Below are 21,442 nucleotides of genomic sequence, written 5' to 3' on the forward strand. Positions count from 1 at the left end.
AGCCAATCATCTTGAGCATTAATCACATCTATTTTGACTATTCCCCAGCTCCAATCTTCATTAACTTCTATACTTTTCCCAGTGGGTCCAAACTTTTCCCCATTTGTTTGGGCATCCTCTACTCCTGTAGACCACTTTTTCGGCTTGCTGACACCAACCTAGGTCTCGTTTCCAGACCCCCATCCTTGGTGGATCAGCTGCACCCCATGCCCTCTCTATATTCCTCTTTGCTACTCCAGAGGCCAGAGTCATTTTAATATTTTTGGGCCACGTTAGTTCCCCTGTCACTTCCAGTAAGTGCCATTGTGCCTCAACTGGAGCCTGCATGCCCACCACTTCTGCCATCACCCGGTTACCCCTTCCAGTACTGTCGAGGCGTGTGCATTTTTAGTGCTACAAGGTTCTAACCAGTGATGGCAAGCACTGTGAATATCCAAGTTATTATTTTAAGCTTGAATTACACATAGCATGAGATGAACTGCTCAAAAATGTGCAAAACAATATAGGCTTAAAATCAAAAAGTACTTTCAAAATACAAAATTTAGTAATAAGCAATCAGATTGTACCAAGTGCAGACATTTTTATAAGTGCCCATTAGTAGCAGGCGCCCCAGAACTTGGCTGCTACACTTGCATTAACTCTCAAAAAGTTAAAATCTTCGTCATTATGAAGCTTCGCGCGAAAGCCAGTACTTGCTTCCAAGCAGCCTTTACATTTGCAGATTAACCAATTGCACACATTTGCATTTCTTGAAGGTAGTAGGCATCCTGGGAAGAAGGGAGTTGTTGCTTCTTTTGCTCTCTGCATCTCCATTAGCTGTTCAGCAAGACCCTCTTCCCTTCAGCTGAGGCATCTTAACTGTCGAAATTGACCGTCCTGGGATGGTTGTCTTTTTAAAATAAAAATGCTGGGGAACTGTTTTTGTTAAGCTTAAAAAGTATGGGCATGTCATGCGTCTCAGAACCTGCCCATCCTGACCTCTGGCTCTGCTGCAATTCCTGTTCACAGCCTCTCCCAGAATGCTTCAGGAGCCGGAAGGTTGACTGGGGACCGTCACCACAACAGCTTGTGACGCCTGTTTGGGTTCTTGCACGATTTATGGACCCATGAGGTGTAACCATTTGTCCATCCGTGTGACCTGTGCTGTCGGCGGTGCCACTGTTGCTATTGTCTATTCTTTACCGAGAGCCATGCGCCTACAGTAGAGGCCCTCGAGCCACTGAAATCTCAAGCCAGGCGCGAGCCATGTGCCTACAGTAGAGGCCTGCGAGCCACTGCAAGCGCAAGCCAGGTCCCAGCCATATGCCAACAGTAGAGGCCCGCGAGCCACTGAAAGCTCAAGCCAGGCGCGAGCCATGTGCCTACATTAGAGGCCTGCGAGCCACTGCAAGCTCAAGCCAGGTAAGAGCCATGTGCCTACAGCAGGGGACTGCGAGCCACTGCAAGCTCAAACCAGGCGCGAGCCATGTGCATACAGTAGAGGCCTGCGAGCCACTGAAAGCTCAAGCCGGGCCTGAGCCATGTGCATACAGTACAGGCCGCGAGCCACTGAAAGCTCAAGCCAGGCGCGAGCCATATGCCTACAGTGGAGGCCTGCGAGCCACTGAAAGCTCAAACCAGTTCTGAGCCATGTGCCTACAGTAGAGGCCTGCGAGCCACTGCAAGCGCAAGCCAGGTCCCAGCCATGTGCCTACAGTACAGGCCTGCGAGCCACTGCAAGCGCAAGCCAGGTCCCAGCCATGTGCCAACAGTACAGGCCTGCGAGCCGCTGAAAGCTCAAGCCAGGCGCGAGCTATGTGCCTACAGTAGAGGCCTGCGAGCCACTGATAGCTCAAGCCAGGCCCGAGCCAGGTGCCTATAGTAGAGGCCCGCGAGCCACTGAAAGCTCAAGCCAGGCGCGAGCCATGTGCCTACATTAGAGGCCTGCGAGCCACTGCAAGCTCAAGCTAGGTAAGAGCCATGTGCCTACATTAGAGGCCTGCGAGCCACTGCAAGCTCAAGCCAGGTAAGAGCCATGTGCCTACAGTAGAGGACTGCAAACCACTGCAAGCTCAAACCAGGCGCGAGCCATGTGCCCACAGTAGAGGCCTGCGAGCCACTGAAAGCTCAAGCCAGGCCCGAGCCAGGTGCCTACAGTAGAGGCGGGCGAGCCACTGAAAGCTCAACCAGTTGCGAGCCATGTGCCTACATTAGAGGCCTGCGAGCCACTGTAAGCTCAAACCAGGTAAGAGCCATGTGCCTACAGTAGAGGCCCGCGAGCCACTGAAAGCTCAAGCCAGGCCCGAGCCATGTGCATACAGAACAAGCCCGCGAGCCACTGAAAGCTCAAGCGAGGCCCGAGCCATGTGCATACAGTACAGGCCTGCGAGCCACTGAAAGCTCAAGCCATGCTTGAGCCAGGTGCATACAGTAGAGGCATGCGAGCCACTGAAAGCTCAAGCCAGGCCCGAGCCATGTGCATACAGTACAGGCCCACGAGCCACTGAAAGCTCAAGCCAGGCTTGAGCCAGGTGCATACAGTAGAGGCCTGCGAGCCACTGAAAGCTCAAGCCAGGCCCGAGCCATGTGCATACAGTGCAGGCCCGTGAGCCACTGAAAGCTCAAGCCAGGCCCGAGCCATGTGCCTACAGTAGAGCCTGGCCCGCGAGCCACTGAAAGCCCGAGCCATGTGCCTACAGTAGAAGCCTGCGAGCCACTTAAAGCTATAGCCAGGCGCCTGGCTCAGCTCGAGGTCCTCTTGGAACTTGGAGCCCAAAACCAGGCCGAGCTTTCACTGAGGCGAGGTGGCCTAGTGGGTGCAGCTGCCGACCATGCAACATAGGGAGCAAGGTTCGAATCCTGGCCTCAGTGTCCTGTGAATCCCGGCAAATGTGTCTGTGGCCAAAAACGCCCAGTCTGTTGTGAAGCGTTCCTACTCCCTTGTGCAAGGCTTGCGCTATGAAAACTGCCAAAAATAAAATGTGGCTTCTGCCGGTTACCCAAGCATTAGTCGCACACTCCAAGAATAGAGGGCAAAGCTGTAACCTTAGATGTCAGAAAGAGATACCCATCTAGTGGCCGAATTCTGCGTGTGAAGCAATACGTTTTAGGTCTCGCGCAGCGAGAGACCTCTTGCAGGGGGTTTAGGAATTGCACACGCATGAGCGTGTGCTTTTCCTTTTGGGCCACGCTATTTGCCTTTGCTTGCGTCTTTTTTACAAAGACAGCACGCAATTGGCTAAAGGCGGGCGCATTGCTCCGCCCATGGCCTATTAGTGTCTGTTACGCGCAGCAGCAGCAACATATGTTTCCAATTATCGTGCCCAGACACGGGCGCGATAATTGGAAACATATGCTGCTGCTCGCAACCTTACGAGTGCGTGTTTATCAGTAATCATTGGGCTCCCGTGGAACCTTGCAGAGGACGGTGTCTCGTCCCCTCGCGTTCTGGTACCATTGTTGTCTGCTGTTCAGCTTTACTCCGCGTCTGACGTTTAGGGCTCGATTGCTCTTTCTGTATGAATATAAGGTGTTAACTGTGATGGTCACTAATATGAGAAGCACGCAAGGGGATAGTTGATCCGTCCCCGCTACTGCTGCAAACAATGAGGAGTTCATCATAGAACTGGGAGAAAGTGTGCAAGAACCCAGTTAGGGCTGCGAAGGCGAGGAACGAGCTTTGTCTGCTGTGTGCCAGGATTACTAATTTTGATAAATGTTTAGTGACCTTCACGGTGTGTCCTCTGCACTCTTAGTTCGAGAACAAGCTTGCATAGGTTTCTCACCAGAGCGATCGTTACTTCATTAGTTACCTGCCCCGTTGAAATAACAAGCTCTGTGGGATCACCGCGGATCCTGTGCAGTTAACCAGATATTTACGCTGAGGAAAGCAAATATGTCCCGGTAAAATGAGAAATAGCTCATGGAATTAGGTACAGAATTACTGATTCCACCGGTATTTCCTAGTTTTTTAAGGCTACAGCTAAGAAGACATAACAATTCTGCCTCCAGGTGTAACTGATACCCCGGCTATAGGTATATTGGTATATTTGCTGATGTGTTGTAAAAATATGGAGTTTCGAGAGAGAATGTACTATAGTACAAATGCAATGCAATAGATTTCACAGTTACAACAAAGTGAGCTGTTGCCATTTGACGAAGGGATGAAAAAGAAAACCATAACATTTACAATGCCAACAGCTCAAAACAATGTAATTGTGAGACCTATTGCATTGTAAATGCTTGTTGAATTTTGTAGACACCTTATCCTATTCCAACATGATGGGTGTCGCGTTATTTATATGCTAAATATTTTCAAGGCTCGGCTCGTGCTCGGCTTTTAGATCCAGAGCCGACGCTCGTCTATGCTCAGGCTCGGCTCTCCTCACTTGTTTGCCTGAATCTGAGTAGATTCTGTTGACCTCGGAAGGATAAATGGCCCAGTCGGCACTAACCTCCGTCACACACATGGATTGCTTCAGGTGTTCGATTCACTTTGCTATTTTTATAGAAGCGCCCCTTCTGTGCACCGCTGGAAGTAAAAGACCTGTTTTGGAAGACCGTTAACATTAAGATTGTTTCTGTGAATGTTCACAGATGAAAGGCTGATGCACAAGGAGATGGAGCGATTTGCCCACGAGCGATTTGCCCACGATCACACAGTTCGGTCCGCGGGAGAGGTCTGCCTCGCACCTCCCCTTGCCGTGGTCTGCTGCAGACAGCGGCCCTTGGCAGCAGTGGGTTTACTCTGCCTCGCCCTGCCTGTCGCTGGAGAGGGAAATGAGTCAGTGTTGTGGAAAGGACAGGCCCTGCGGCCGGGGTTGGCATCCCCTGCCATAGCAACGGCTGCCAGGCTGCAGATGCTCTCAGCACCTTGGAAACGGACGCACAGGCTTTCAGAGCCGCGCTTTGATTGGCTGTTTGGCCAACCAATGCGACGGAGGAAGTGTTCACAACATTCATTTTTAACCCGGATGACCCATTTTAGCAGCGTTGAGGGCAGGGTGCACGCGGCTGTCCACATGTCTGCACCTTCGGTCACCTCGAGGTAGCACCATTGACCTCACAGAGGTGGGTTTTTGGGATACTAGATTTTGTTTAACCGAGGCTTCAACCCACCGAGTTGCCTAACGCAGCGCCCTTGGTACTTCCTTTATCTGTATCCCTTGCATTAACCATCTCCCACTTAATGTTGGAATGGCTGCCGCATGAGCCCGAAGACCCGAGCAGACGTGAACCGAACGCCAGGGTGCACGTTCGGCCCTAGGCGGATCTTGTGAAAATCCATCAACACAGTTTGAGTCTTGCTTCTGCCCCAGTCGGTGCCCGCATCTCCTGGCTTCCTTTAGCCAACCCAGTTTTAACTCTTATGTGTATGTCCCTGTAATGCATTAGTTTTCTTTCTTGAATTTGTGTTTTTAGCTGCCCCCACCTTATATTTGAATTTGAATTTAAAAACATTTATATAGCGCACTTATACCATGCGGTTTCATGGCGCTTCAGATTGCGAGGGGATGGCAAACGAGGAGAGTTAGGCAGCAAAAGCACGAGAAAAAAGGAAGGTTTTGAGGTTTTTCCTAAATTCAGTGTAGGAGGGTGTTGTGCGGAGTGCCGCGGGCAGGGAGTTCCAAAACACAGGGGCCAAAACAGAAAACTTGGTGCCGCCAGCCTTTTTCTTTTTGAATCGGGGGACAGTTAAGAGGGCCAGGTGGGAGGAGCGAAGCACTCTCCCTGGGGTGTAAGGCTTGATAGCCGAGCAGATGAACTCTGGTGCAGTGCCCATTCTAGCCTGAAAGGTGAGGCACCCAAGCTTAAACAGAGCCCGCTCTTTCACCGGCAGCCAGTGCAGTGCCTGCAGTAAAGGGGTGGCCCGATGATATTTAGGCAGGCCATAGATAAGTCGGGCCGCCTGGTTCTGCACTAGTTGCAGCCGGTGAATGGCGTAGGCAGGCGCGCCATTGTAAATGATGTTGCCGTAGTCAAGGCGCGACAACACCATCGCCAGCACTATGATCTTTAGGGCGGGGAGTGAAAAGAACCGAGAGATCTTCCTGATGGTTCTGAGGGAGAAGAAACAAGAGGAGACAACAGAACTAACCTGTGAGTGAACAGAAAGTGAGGGATTGAGGAAGATACCAAGGGTTTTGACTTTGGGGACCGGGAGTGGGGGAGCACCGAGTGGGGAGGGCCAGTGAGAAGGGGACCAAGGACTGCAACCACCTCCGGTCAAGACTAGTTCGGTCTTGTCCGGATTGAGTTTGAGGTGGTTGCAGTTCATCCAATCCTGAATGAACAGCATGACAGATTGGACATTCTGGACGGATGAAGGGGAATGAGAAAGGTTGAAAATAAGCTGGAGGTCATCGGCGTAGTTGTACACCGTGACCTCGAGCTGCTGTAACATAAAAATAAGGGGGAAAATGTATAAGTTAAACAAAAGGGGGGAGAGTGAGGAACCCTGGGGGACCCCACACGTCACCTTGTGAGAGGCCGCAGTGAAACCGGTAAGATGGACTGCCTGAGCTCTGCCGCTTAGAAAGGACTCAAGCCAAGCGAAGGCTAGACCCTCTATGCCCGCCGCCTTGACACGGGTAAGTAAGGTGGAATGGTCCACCGTGTCAAAAGCGGCGGACAGATCTAAAAGAATGAGGGCCTGAGGGAGATTGGTGTCGATGCCCTCGCGTAGGCTGTCCATAACTGAGACCACTACCTTTTCCGTGGAATGGAGGGGGCGAAAGCCCGCCTGCCGAGGGGAAAGGCAGTGGTTGATTTCCACGTGGGAGCTCAGAGTGGCGGTGACGTGGGTTTTTAGAACCTTTCCCAGGTAGGGAAGGAGGGAGATAGGACGATAGTTGGAAGGGGATGAAGGGTCCGCACCAGCCTTTTTTAGAATGGGAATAACGGCTGCAAATTTGTGGGGGGCGGGTACCACTCCATTTCTGAGAGAATCATTTAGAAGTGTAAGGGGTGGGGATGGGCATGTTAGAAAGATTTCTCTCAAGATGTGGGCGGGGGCGAAATCTAGGGGGGAACCTGATTTCACCCTGTGAAGCAGGGGGAGAAGCGTGGCTGTGGTCAAGGGGGGGATGGAGGTGAGTTTGGAGGAAGTGGGGGGGGGGGAAGGATTGGTGAAAGTGGGGGATGGGGGAGGGATGTTGGCCTTAATCTTTATCACCTTGTCCACAAAGAAGTTGTTAAGCGAGTCACAGAGAGATTGAGAGGGTGGAATAGAGGCCGAGACTCTGTTGGATGACGCGAGCTCGTGCACTGTGGCGAAAATTTCCTTCGACTGTGACTCTTATAAGTAGCCATAACTTCTAACCTCTGCTACCTCGTGGGAGCCGTGTGCCTAACATTGAGTAATTTAGTTATTTACTTGTACAGTATCAGTGAGTGCAGCATCTCTGGTCCTGTACAGTATCAGTGAGTGCAGCATCTCTGGTCCTGTACAGTATCAGTGAGTGCAGCATCTCTGGTCCTGTACAGTATCAGTGAGTGCAGCATCTCTGGTCCTGTACAGTATCAGTGAGTGCAGCATCTCTGGTCCTGTACAGTATCAGTGAGTGCAGCATCTCTGGTCCTGTACAGTATCAGTGAGTGCAGCATCTCTGGTCCTGTACAGTATCAGTGAGTGCAGCATCTCTGGTCCTGTACAGTATCAGTGAGTGCAGCCTCTCTGGTCCTGTACAGTATCAGTGAGTGCAGCATCTCTGGTCCTGTACAGTATCAATGAGTGCAGCGTCTCTGGTCCTGTACAGTATCAATGAGTGCAGCATCTCTGGTCCTGTACAGTATCAGTGAGTGCAGCATCTCTGGTCCTGTGTAGTATCAGTGAGTGCAGCATCGCTGGTCCTGTACAGTATCAGTGAGTGCAGCATCTCTGGTCCTGTACAGTATCAGTGAGTGCAGCATCTCTGGTCCTGTACAGTATCAGTGAGTGCAGCATCTCTGCTCCTGTACAGTATCAGTGAGTGCAGCATCTCTGGTCCTGTACAGTATCAGTGAGTGCAGCATCTCTGGTCCTGTACAGTATCAGTGAGTGCAGCCTCTCTGGTCCTGTACAGTATCAGTGAGTGCAGCATCTCTGGTCCTGTACAGTATCAGTGAGTGCAGCGTCTCTGGTCCTGTACAGTATCAATGAGTGCAGCATCTCTGGTCCTGTACAGTATCCGAGTGCAGCATCTCTGGTCCTGTACAGTATCCGAGTGCAGCATCTCTGGTCCTGTACAGTATCAGTGAGTGCAGCATCTCTGGTCCTGAACAGTATCAGTGAGTGCAGCATCTCTGGTCCTGAACAGTATCAGTGAGTGCAGCATCTCTGGTCCTGTACAGTATCAGTGAGTGCAGCATCTCTGGTCCTGTACAGTATCAGTGAGTGCAGCATCTCTGGTCCTGTGCAGTATCAATGAGTGCAGCATCTCTGGTCCTGTACAGTATCAATGAGTGCAGCATCTCTGGTCCTGTACAGTATCAACGAGTGCAGCATCTCTGGTCCTGTACAGTATCAGTGAGTGCAGCATCTCTGGTCCTGTACAGTATCAGTGAGTGCAGCATCTCTGGTCCTGTACAGTATCAGTGAGTGCAGCATCTCTGGTCCTGTACAGTATCAGTGAGTGCAGCATCTCTGGTCCTGTACAGTATCAGTGAGTGCAGCATCTCTGGTCTTGTACAGTATCAGTGAGTGCAGCATCTCTGGTCTTGTATAGTATCAGTGAGTGCAGCATCTCTGGTCCTGTACAGTATCCGAGTGCAGCATCTCTGGCCCTGTACAGTATCAGCGAGTGCAGCATCTCTGGTCCTGTACAGTATCAGCGAGTGCAGCATCTCTGGTCCTGTACAGTATCAGTGAGTGCAGCATCTCTGGTCCTGTACAGTATCAATGAGTGCAGCATCTCTGGTCCTGTACAGTATCAGTGAGTGCAGCATCTCTGGTCCTGTACAGTATCAGTGAGTGCAGCATCTCTGGTCCTGTACAGTATCAGTGAGTGCAGCATCTCTGGTCTTGTATAGTATCAGTGAGTGCAGCATCTCTGGTCCTGTACAGTATCCGAGTGCAGCATCTCTGGCCCTGTACAGTATCCGAGTGCAGCATCTCTGGTCCTGTACAGTATCAGCGAGTGCAGCATCTCTGGTCCTGTACAGTATCAGTGAGTGCAGCATCTCTGGTCCTGTACAGTATCAGTGAGTGCAGCATCTCTGGTCCTGTACAGTATGAATGAGTGCAGCATCTCTGGTCCTGTGTAGTATCAGTGAGTGCAGCATCGCTGGTCCTGTACAGTATCAGTGAGTGCAGCATCTCTGGTCCTGTACAGTATCAGCGAGTGCAGCATCTCTGGTCCTGTACAGTATCAGTGAGTGCAGCATCTCTGGTCCTGTACAGTATGAATGAGTGCAGCATCTCTGGTCCTGTGTAGTATCAGTGAGTGCAGCATCGCTGGTCCTGTACAGTATCAGTGAGTGCAGCATCTCTGGTCCTGTACAGTATCAATGAGTGCAGCATCTCTGGTCCTGTACAGTATCAATGAGTGCAGCATCTCTGGTCCTGTACAGTATCCGAGTGCAGCATCTCTGGTCCTGTACAGTATCAGTGAGTGCAGCATCTTTGGTCCTGTACAGTATCAATGAGTGCAGCATCTTTGGTCTTGTACAGTATCAATGAGTGCAGCATCTCTGGTCTTGTACAGTATCAACAAGTGCAGCATCTCTGCTCCTGTACAGTATCAATGAGTGCAGCATCTCTGGTCCTGTACAGTATCCGAGTGCAGCATCTCTGGTCCTGTACAGTATCCGAGTGCAGCATCTCTGGTCCTGTACAGTATCTGAGTTCAGCATCTCTGGTCCTGTACAGTATCTATGAGTGCAGCATCTCTGGTCCTGTACAGTGTCTGAGTTCAGCATCTCTGGTCCTGTACAGTATCCGAGTGCAGCATCTCTGGTCCCGTACAGTATCAATGAGTGCAGCATCTCTGGTCCTGTACAGTATCAGTGAGTGCAGCATCTCTGGTCCTGTACAGTATCAGTGAGTGCAGCATCTCTGGTCCTGTACAGTATCAGTGAGTGCAGCATCTCTGGTCCTGTACAGTATCAATGAGTGCAGCATCTCTGGTCTTGTACAGTATCAATGAGTGCAGCATCTCTGGTCCCGTAGAGTATCGAGTGCAGCATCTCTGGTCCTGTAAAGTATCTAAGAGTGCAGCATCTCTGGTCCTGTACAGTATCCGAGTGTAGCATCTCTGGCCCTGTACAGTATCAGTGAGTGCAGCATCTCTGGTCCTGTACAGTATCCGAGTGCAGCATCTCTGGCCCTGTACAGTATCAGTGAGTGCAGCATCTCTGGTCCTGTACAGTATCCGAGTGCAGCATCTCTGGCCCTGTACAGTATCAGTGAGTGCAGCATCTCTGGTCTTGTACAGTATCAATGAGTGCAGCATCTCTGGTCCCGTAGAGTATCGAGTGCAGCATCTCTGGTCCTGTACAGTATCTATGAGTGCAGCATCTCTGGTCCTGTACAGTATCCGAGTGCAGCATCTCTGGCCCTGTACAGTATCAGTGAGTGCAGCATCTCTGGTCCTGTACAGTATCAGTGAGTGCAGCATCTCTGGTCCTGTACAGTATCAATGAGTGCAGCATCTCTGGTCTTGTACAGTATCAATGAGTGCAGCATCTCTGGTCCCGTAGAGTATCGAGTGCAGCATCTCTGGTCCTGTACAGTATCTATGAGTGCAGCATCTCTGGTCCTGTACAGTATCCGAGTGCAGCATCTCTGGTCCTGTACAGTGTCAATGAGTGCAGCATCTCTGGTCCTGTACAGTATCAGTGAGTGCAGCATCTCTGGTCCTGTACAGTGTCAATGAGTGCAGCATCTCTGGTCCTGTACAGTATCAGAGAGTGCAGCATCTCTGGTCCTGTACAGTATCAGTGAGGGCAGCATCTCTGGTCCTGTGCAGTATCAGTGAGTGCGTCATCTCTGGTCCTGTGCAGTATCAGAGAGTGCAGCATCTCTGGTCCTGTACAGTATCAGTGAGGGCAGCATCTCTGGTCCTGTGCAGTATCAGAGAGTGCAGCATCTCTGGTCCTGTACAGTATCAAAAAGTGCAGCATCTCTGGTCCTGTACAGTATCAGCGAGTGCAGCATCTCTGGTCCTGTACAGTATCAGTGAGTGCAGCATCTCTGGTCCTGTACAGTATCAACAAGTGCAGCATCTCTGGTCCTGTACAGTATCCGAGTGCAGCATCTCTGGTCCTGTACGGTATCCGAGTGCAACATCTCTGGTCCTGTACAGTATCCGAGTGCCGCATCTCTGGTCCCGTACAGTATCAATGAGTGCAGCATCTCTGGTCCTGTACAGTATCAGCGAGTGCAGCATCTCTGGTCCTGTACAGTATCAGTGAGTGCAGCATCTCTGGTCCTGTACAGTATCAACAAGTGCCCTGTACAGTATCCGAGTGCAGCATCTCTGGTCCTGTACAGTATCCGAGTGCAACATCTCTGGTCCTGTACAGTATCCGAGTGCAGCATCTCTGGTCCTGTACAGTATCCGAGTGCAGCATCTCTGGTCCTGTGCAGTATCAGTGAGTGCAGCATCTCTGGTCCTGTGCAGTATCAATGAGTGCAGCATCTCTGGTCCTGTACAGTATCAATGAGTGCAGCATCTCTGGTCCTGTACAGTATCAGTGAGTGCAGCATCTCTGGTCCTGTACAGTGTCAATGAGTGCAGCATCTCTGGTCCTGTACAGTATCAGAGAGTGCAGCATCTCTGGTCCTGTACAGTATCAGTGAGGGCAGCATCTCTGGTCCTGTGCAGTATCAGTGAGTGCAGCATCTCTGGTCCTGTACAGTATCAGTGAGTGCAGCATCTCTGGTCTTGTACAGTATCAGTGAGTGCAGCATCTCTGGTCCTGTACAGTGTCAATGAGTGCAGCATCTCTGGTCCTGTACAGTATCCGAGTGTAGCATCTCTGGCCCTGTACAGTATCAGTGAGTGCAGCATCTCTGGTCCTGTACAGTATCCGAGTGCAGCATCTCTGGCCCTGTACAGTATCAGTGAGTGCAGCATCTCTGGTCCTGTACAGTATCCGAGTGCAGCATCTCTGGCCCTGTACAGTATCAGTGAGTGCAGCATCTCTGGTCTTGTACAGTATCAATGAGTGCAGCATCTCTGGTCCCGTAGAGTATCGAGTGCAGCATCTCTGGTCCTGTACAGTATCTATGAGTGCAGCATCTCTGGTCCTGTACAGTATCCGAGTGCAGCATCTCTGGCCCTGTACAGTATCAGTGAGTGCAGCATCTCTGGTCCTGTACAGTATCAGTGAGTGCAGCATCTCTGGTCCTGTACAGTATCAATGAGTGCAGCATCTCTGGTCTTGTACAGTATCAATGAGTGCAGCATCTCTGGTCCCGTAGAGTATCGAGTGCAGCATCTCTGGTCCTGTACAGTATCTATGAGTGCAGCATCTCTGGTCCTGTACAGTATCCGAGTGCAGCATCTCTGGTCCTGTACAGTGTCAATGAGTGCAGCATCTCTGGTCCTGTACAGTATCAGTGAGTGCAGCATCTCTGGTCCTGTACAGTGTCAATGAGTGCAGCATCTCTGGTCCTGTACAGTATCAGAGAGTGCAGCATCTCTGGTCCTGTACAGTATCAGTGAGGGCAGCATCTCTGGTCCTGTGCAGTATCAGTGAGTGCGTCATCTCTGGTCCTGTGCAGTATCAGAGAGTGCAGCATCTCTGGTCCTGTACAGTATCAGTGAGGGCAGCATCTCTGGTCCTGTGCAGTATCAGAGAGTGCAGCATCTCTGGTCCTGTACAGTATCAAAAAGTGCAGCATCTCTGGTCCTGTACAGTATCAGTGAGTGCAGCATCTCTGGTCCTGTACAGTATCAACAAGTGCAGCATCTCTGGTCCTGTACAGTATCCGAGTGCAGCATCTCTGGTCCTGTACGGTATCCGAGTGCAACATCTCTGGTCCTGTACAGTATCCGAGTGCCGCATCTCTGGTCCCGTACAGTATCAATGAGTGCAGCATCTCTGGTCCTGTACAGTATCAGCGAGTGCAGCATCTCTGGTCCTGTACAGTATCAGTGAGTGCAGCATCTCTGGTCCTGTACAGTATCAACAAGTGCCCTGTACAGTATCCGAGTGCAGCATCTCTGGTCCTGTACAGTATCCGAGTGCAACATCTCTGGTCCTGTACAGTATCCGAGTGCAGCATCTCTGGTCCTGTACAGTATCCGAGTGCAGCATCTCTGGTCCTGTGCAGTATCAGTGAGTGCAGCATCTCTGGTCCTGTGCAGTATCAATGAGTGCAGCATCTCTGGTCCTGTACAGTATCAATGAGTGCAGCATCTCTGGTCCTGTACAGTATCAGTGAGTGCAGCATCTCTGGTCCTGTACAGTGTCAATGAGTGCAGCATCTCTGGTCCTGTACAGTATCAGAGAGTGCAGCATCTCTGGTCCTGTACAGTATCAGTGAGGGCAGCATCTCTGGTCCTGTGCAGTATCAGTGAGTGCAGCATCTCTGGTCCTGTACAGTATCAGTGAGTGCAGCATCTCTGGTCTTGTATTGTATCAATGAGTGCAGCATCTCTGGTCTTGTACAGTATCTGAGTGCAGCATCTCTGGTCCTGTACAGTATCAACAAGTGCAGCATCTCTGCTCCTGTACAGTATCAGTGAGTGCAGCATCTCTGGTCCTGTACAGTATCAATGAGTGCAGCATCTCTGGTCTTGTACAGTATCAGCGAGTGCAGCATCTCTGGTCCTGTACAGTATCAGTGAGTGCAGCATCTCTGGTCCTGTACAGTATCAACAAGTGCAGCATCTCTGGTCCTGTACAGTATCCGAGTGCAGCATCTCTGGTCCTGTACAGTATCCGAGTGCAACATCTCTGGTCCTGTACAGTATCCGAGTGCAGCATCTCTGGTCCTGTACAGTATCCGAGTGCAGCATCTCTGGTCCTGTGCAGTATCAGTGAGTGCAGCATCTCTGGTCCTGTGCAGTATCAATGAGTGCAGCATCTCTGGTCCTGTACAGTATCAATGAGTGCAGCATCTCTGGTCCTGTACAGTATCAGTGAGTGCAGCATCTCTGGTCCTGTACAGTGTCAATGAGTGCAGCATCTCTGGTCCTGTACAGTATCAGAGAGTGCAGCATCTCTGGTCCTGTACAGTATCAGTGAGGGCAACATCTCTGGTCCTGTACAGTATCAGTGAGGGCAACATCTCTGGTCCTGTGCAGTATCAGTGAGTGCAGCATCTCTGGTCCTGTACAGTATCTGAGTGCAGCATCTCTGGTCCTGTACAGTATCAACAAGTGCAGCATCTCTGCTCCTGTACAGTATCAGTGAGTGCAGCATCTCTGGTCCTGTACAGTATCAATGAGTGCAGCATCTCTGGTCTTGTACAGTATCTGAGTGCAGCATCTCTGGTCCTGTACAGTATCAATGAGTGCAGCATCTCTGGTCCTGTAGAGTATCGAGTGCAGCATCTCTGGTCTTGTACAGTATCAATGAGTGCAGCATCTCTGGTCCTGTACAGTATCAGTGAGTGCGTCATCTCTGGTCCTGTGCAGTATCAGTGAGTGCGTCATCTCTGGTCCTGTGCAGTATCAGTGAGTGCAGCATCTCTGGTCCTGTACAGTATCAAAAAGTGCAGCATCTCTGGTCCTGTACAGTATCAGCGAGTGCAGCATCTCTGGTCCTGTACAGTATCAGTGAGTGCAGCATCTCTAGTCTTGTACAGTATCAGCGAGTGCAGCATCTCTGGTCCTGTACAGTATCAGCGAGTGCAGCATCTCTGGTCCTGTACAGTATCAGTGAGTGCGTCATCTCTGGTCCTGTGCAGTATCAGTGAGTGCAGCATCTCTGGTCCTGTACAGTATCAAAAAGTGCAGCATCTCTGGTCCCGTACAGTATCAACGAGTGCAGCATCTCTGGTCCTGTACAGTATCAAAAAGTGCAGCATCTCTGGTCCTGTACAGTATCAAAAAGTGCAGCATCTCTGGTCCTGTACAGTATCAAAAAGTGCAGCATCTCTGGTCCTGTACAGTATCAGCGAGTGCAGCATCTCTGGTCCTGTACAGTATCAGCGAGTGCAGCATCTCTGGTCCTGTACAGTATCAGTGAGTGCAGCATCTCTGGTCCTGTACAGTATCAATGAGTGCAGCATCTCTGGTCCTGTACAGTATCAACAAGTGCAGCATCTCTGGTCTTGTACAGTATCCGAGTGCAGCATCTCTGGTACTGTACAGAATCCGAGTGCAGCATCTCTGGTCTTGTATAGTATCAATGAGTGCAGCATCTCTGGTCCTGTACAGTATCAGTGAGGGCAGCATCTCTGGTCCTGTGCAGTATCAGTGAGTGCGTCATCTCTGGTCCTGTGCAGTATCAGAGAGTGCAGCATCTCTGGTCCTGTACAGTATCAGTGAGGGCAGCATCTCTGGTCCTGTACAGTATCAAAAAGTGCAGCATATCTGGTCCTGTACAGTATCAGCGAGTGCAGCATCTCTGGTCCTGTACAGTATCAGTGAGTGCAGCATCTCTGGTCCTGTACAGTATCAACAAGTGCAGCATCTCTGGTCCTGTACAGTATCCGAGTGCAGCATCTCTGGTCCTGTACAGTATCCGAGTGCAACATCTCTGGTCCTGTACAGTATCCGAGTGCAGCATCTCTGGTCCCGTACAGTATCAATGAGTGCAGCATCTCTGGTCCTGTACAGTATCAGCGAGTGCAGCATCTCTGGTCCTGTACAGTATCAGAGAGTGCAGCATCTCTGGTCCTGTACAGTATCCGAGTGCAGCATCTCTGGTCCTGTACAGTATCCGAGTGCAACATCTCTGGTCCTGTACAGTATCCGAGTGCAGCATCTCTGGTCCTGTACAGTATCCGAGTGCAGCATCTCTGGTCCTGTGCAGTATCAGTGAGTGCAGCATCTCTGGTCCTGTGCAGTATCAATGAGTGCAGCATCTCTGGTCCTGTACAGTATCAATGAGTGCAGCATCTCTGGTCCTGTACAGTATCAGTGAGTGCAGCATCTCTGGTCCTGTACAGTGTCAATGAGTGCAGCATCTCTGGTCCTGTACAGTATCAGAGAGTGCAGCATCTCTGGTCCTGTACAGTATCAGTGAGGGCAGCATCTCTGGTCCTGTGCAGTATCAGTGAGTGCAGCATCTCTGGTCCTGTACAGTATCAGTGAGTGCAGCATCTCTGGTCTTGTATAGTATCAATGAGTGCAGCATCTCTGGTCTTGTACAGTATCTGAGTGCAGCATCTCTGGTCCTGTACAGTATCAACAATTGCAGCATCTCTGCTCCTGTACAGTATCAGTGAGTGCAGCATCTCTGGTCCTGTACAGTATCAATGAGTGCAGCATCTCTGGTCTTGTACAGTATCTGAGTGCAGCATCTCTGGTCCTGTACAGTATCAAAAAGTGCAGCATCTCTGGTCCTGTACAGTATCAGCGAGTGCAGCATCTCTGGTCCTGTACAGTATCAGTGAGTGCAGCATCTCTGGTCCTGTACAGTATCAACAAGTGCAGCATCTCTGGTCCTGTACAGTATCCGAGTGCAGCATCTCTGGTCCTGTACAGTATCCGAGTGCAACATCTCTGGTCCTGTACAGTATCCGAGTGCAGCATCTCTGGTCCTGTACAGTATCCGAGTGCAGCATCTCTGGTCCTGTGCAGTATCAGTGAGTGCAGCATCTCTGGTCCTGTGCAGTATCAATGAGTGCAGCATCTCTGGTCCTGTACAGTATCAATGAGTGCAGCATCTCTGGTCCTGTACAGTATCAGTGAGTGCAGCATCTCTGGTCCTGTACAGTGTCAATGAGTGCAGCATCTCTGGTCCTGTACAGTATCAGAGAGTGCAGCATCTCTGGTCCTGTACAGTATCAGTGAGGGCAGCATCTCTGGTCCTGTGCAGTATCAGTGAGTGCAGCATCTCTGGTCCTGTACAGTATCAGTGAGTGCAGCATCTCTGGTCTTGTACAGTATCTGAGTGCAGCATCTCTGGTCCTGTACAGTATCAACAAGTGCAGCATCTCTGCTCCTGTACAGTATCAGTGAGTGCAGCATCTCTGGTCCTGTACAGTATCAATGAGTGCAGCATCTCTGGTCTTGTACAGTATCTGAGTGCAGCATCTCTGGTCCTGTACAGTATCAATGAGTGCAGCATCTCTGGTCCTGTAGAGTATCGAGTGCAGCATCTCTGGTCTTGTACAGTATCAATGAGTGCAGCATCTCTGGTCCTGTACAGTATCAGTGAGTGCGTCATCTCTGGTCCTGTGCAGTATCAGTGAGTGCGTCATCTCTGGTCCTGTGCAGTATCAGTGAGTGCAGCATCTCTGGTCCTGTACAGTATCAAAAAGTGCAGCATCTCTGGTCCTGTACAGTATCAGCGAGTGCAGCATCTCTGGTCCTGTACAGTATCAGTGAGTGCAGCATCTCTGGTCTTGTACAGTATCAGCGAGTGCAGCATCTCTGGTCCTGTACAGTATCAGCGAGTGCAGCATCTCTGGTCCTGTACAGTATCAGTGAGTGCGTCATCTCTGGTCCTGTGCAGTATCAGTGAGTGCAGCATCTCTGGTCCTGTACAGTATCAAAAAGTGCAGCATCTCTGGTCCTGTACAGTATCCGAGTGCAGCATCTCTGGTCCTGTGCAGTATCAGTGAGTGCAGCATCTCTGGTCCTGTGCAGTATCAATGAGTGCAGCATCTCTGGTCCTGTACAGTATCAATGAGTGCAGCATCTCTGGTCCTGTACAGTATCAGTGAGTGCAGCATCTCTGGTCCTGTACAGTGTCAATGAGTGCAGCATCTCTGGTCCTGTACAGTATCAGAGAGTGCAGCATCTCTGGTCCTGTACAGTATCAGTGAGGGCAGCATCTCTGGTCCTGTGCAGTATCAGTGAGTGCAGCATCTCTGGTCCTGTACAGTATCAATGAGTGCAGCATCTCTGGTCTTGTACAGTATCTGAGTGCAGCATCTCTGGTCCTGTACAGTATCAACAAGTGCAGCATCTCTGCTCCTGTACAGTATCAGTGAGTGCAGCATCTCTGGTCCTGTACAGTATCAATGAGTGCAGCATCTCTGGTCTTGTACAGTATCTGAGTGCAGCATCTCTGGTCCTGTACAGTATCAATGAGTGCAGCATCTCTGGTCCTGTAGAGTATCGAGTGCAGCATCTCTGGTCTTGTACAGTATCAATGAGTGCAGCATCTCTGGTCCTGTACAGTATCAGTGAGTGCGTCATCTCTGGTCCTGTGCAGTATCAGTGAGTGCGTCATCTCTGGTCCTGTGCAGTATCAGTGAGTGCAGCATCTCTGGTCCTGTACAGTATCAAAAAGTGCAGCATCTCTGGTCCTGTACAGTATCAGCGAGTGCAGCATCTCTGGTCCTGTACAGTATCAGTGAGTGCAGCATCTCTGGTCTTGTACAGTATCAGCGAGTGCAGCATCTCTGGTCCTGTACAGTATCAGCGAGTGCAGCATCTCTGGTCCTGTACAGTATCAGTGAGTGCGTGATCTCTGGTCCTGTGCAGTATCAGTGAGTGCAGCATCTCTGGTCCTGTACAGTATCAAAAAGTGCAGCATCTCTGGTCCTGTACAGTATCAACGAGTGCAGCATCTCTGGTCCTGTACAGTATCAAAAAGTGCAGCATCTCTGGTCCTGTACAGTATCAAAAAGTGCAGCATCTCTGGTCCTGTACAGTATCAGCGAGTGCAGCATCTCTGGTCCTGTACAGTATCAGCGAGTGCAGCATCTCTGGTCCTGTACAGTATCAGTGAGTGCAGCATCTCTGGTCCTGTACAGCATCAATGAGTGCAGCATCTCTGGTCCTGGACAGTATCAGTGAGTGCAGCATCTCTGGTCTTGTACAGTATCAATGAGTGCAGCATCTCTGGTCTTGTACAGTATCTGAGTGCAGCATCTCTGGTCCTGTACAGTATCAGTGAGTGCAGCATCTCTGGTCTTGTACAGTATCAATGAGTGCAGCATCTCTGGTCTTGTACAGTATCAATGAGTGCAGCATCTCTGGTCTTGTACAGTATCAGTGAGTGTAGCATCTCTGGTCCTGTAGAGTATCGAGTGCAGCATCTCTGGTCTTGTATAGTATCAGTGAGTGCAGCATCTCTGGTCCTGTACAGTATCAACAAGTGCAGCATCTCTGCTCCTGTACAGTATCAGTGAGTGCAGCATCTCTGGTCCTGTACAGTATCAATGAGTGCAGCATCTCTGGTCTTGTACAGTATCTGAGTGCAGCATCTCTGGTCCTGTACAGTATCAACAAGTGCAGCATCTCTGCTCCTGTACAGTATCAATGAGTGCAGCATCTCTGGTCCTGTACAGTATCCGAGTGCAGCATCTATGGTCCTTTACGGTATCGACGAGCGCAGCACCCAGAGTCCTGTACAGTATCCGTGAGTCCATCATCTCTAGTCCTGTGCAGTAGTAAGTGCGGCATCTTGGGGCCTGGATGCATTAGGTCTGAAGCAAACAGTGTCTGTCCCCACGCACAGGGCTGGACACATGCTGGATGTCATTTTTACTAATGTTTTGGATTTATGAAACCTCTTGTGGCTTCCCAAAATCTTTGTGACGACTTAGCTGACTTTTTCGAAGCTGAAGTTTGCGTAATTTATAAGAACTCTGTAGCCAGCCCTAAACAATCTGAAGTGGACTTGATTTCAGTCATCCACATCCTGATGCTACGGCTAGTCTGCACGGTTTTGAATGCTGCTCTGTAGCTTAAGTGTAGGAGATGCTCGCTGTTGCCAAATCAGGCTCCGCTTAGGGTTTATTTATGTCCTTTTAGGACAATAGCCAGCTTAGCGCACTGTCTGGCTCCAGCAGTCGGGGACATATTCAATCTCTGATGGACTAAGGCCAAAATGCCTAAGGAATGGAAGTGTACCCACGGATCTCCACTTCTCAAAAAACCCTCAGCTAACCCTAATGTCCTCTCCAACTACTGACCAATGTCAGTTACCTCTACTTGCAAAAGCCCTAGAAAGATATGTTAATAAACAGCTCTGATCTTTTCTTGAGGAGCATAAGATCTTAGCCCCCTCTCAATTCAGCACTGAGACTGCTCCCTTGGCTGTTACTGATAACATTGGGCTCTCTTTAGATGCAGGAACGCCGGTCATGTTAGTTTTACTGGTTCTACTGGTGGCCTTTGACCTTTTCTCCCGAGTCATTCTAATTATCAGACTCCATGAGGCTGGTCTTCATGGCAGGGCATTAGCTCAGGGACTTCTTGATAATCGCACCCAACATGTCTGCCATGCCCCTTCAAGTCTAGACTGATGGACATAAACAAGGGAGTCCCCCAAGGATCAAGCCTGAGTCAACTCGGTTTAATATCTGTGCAGCGCCTCAAGCCCAAATGGTGGAAGTATGCGGGGTGGAGATCGTGTCGTACACAGATGACGCTCAACTTCTCATCTCTCTTGGCCTTGAGCCAGACACAGTGAAGGACACACTCTCAGGCTGTCTGTGGGAAATCGCTGTCTGGATGAATAAGAACTGTCTCCAGTTAAACAGCGACAACATGTTATTTGTCAAAGCCAACGAGTTGTGGTCGACCGGTTTGTGGCCAGTGGAACTTGGTCCTGCACCTAAGCAGGTGGTGGAAAAGCTAGGAGTTAAAATAGATCAGTCACTCCATAAAAGATTAAGTCAATGCCACATGTGGCATCTGATTTGCCACAATGAGGCCTAAAAAAAAAAAGCTTTTCCTTTGCTTCCGGATGCATCTAGAAAAACCCTTGTCCAAGCACTCCTAGTCTTTTGCCTGGATTTTGGAAACGCTTTACTGGTAGGGGTGAACGACAGTTATGCCCTGCATAAGTTACTTACAATGTGCAGTTTACTATTCTCCTGCTGCTCCGCCAATGTATGTGTTTACTGTGGAATGTTGAGTATACGGTGATGCATGGAATGTTGGGTGCCTGCATGAGTGAGGAATGACCGTTAGAAGGGGCTGAGCAGCAGGAAGGCTGCTCCTGGTGGGGTTTGGTTCACCTGGAACTAAGGGCTTGTCTACTGGCTACCTACATCTACATCGCCTGTTTACCTGGAATACCAAACTGGTTACTTGTGTACCATCTTCATGTACTTGGATCAGGTACAGATTAAAGGTACTTATGAACTTTACTTGGCTACCAGTGTCTACTTGTGTCACAGGGTACAACCTATTTTGGCGACGAGGGTGGGATATCTAACTTCAGCTATTGTTAGCGCAAGCGTATTTACCTCAAGTCTGGACTTGCGTGCATCAGTTACTTCGTCGGTGATGTCATTTCTCTATGGGTCGTATCACAGCCTGCTTCTATCAACGTTGAGAAGCACACTTTCACTGTGAGCCTCCCGGTACGACACCAAAAACGTGCCCTCATCTTTGTATTGGCTGCAGCTCCCTGTATGATTGGCTGCATTTTGAGCTTTCCGACGCTCTTCACGCTCAAG

The 21,442-nt window shown here is 50.2% G+C and overlaps 1 protein-coding gene across 2 annotated transcripts in view; it reads left to right on the forward strand.

Annotated features, from left to right (window-relative positions):
• Positions 1–21,442, forward strand: part of PPIL2 (peptidylprolyl isomerase like 2) — a 365,149-nt gene that overhangs the window by 224,441 nt on the left and 119,266 nt on the right. The gene's annotated exons all lie outside the window — the stretch shown is intronic.

This window comes from Lissotriton vulgaris, chromosome 11 (assembly GCF_964263255.1).
Source record: "Lissotriton vulgaris chromosome 11, aLisVul1.2, whole genome shotgun sequence".
In the NCBI taxonomy this organism is placed as follows: Eukaryota; Metazoa; Chordata; class Amphibia; order Caudata; family Salamandridae; genus Lissotriton; species Lissotriton vulgaris.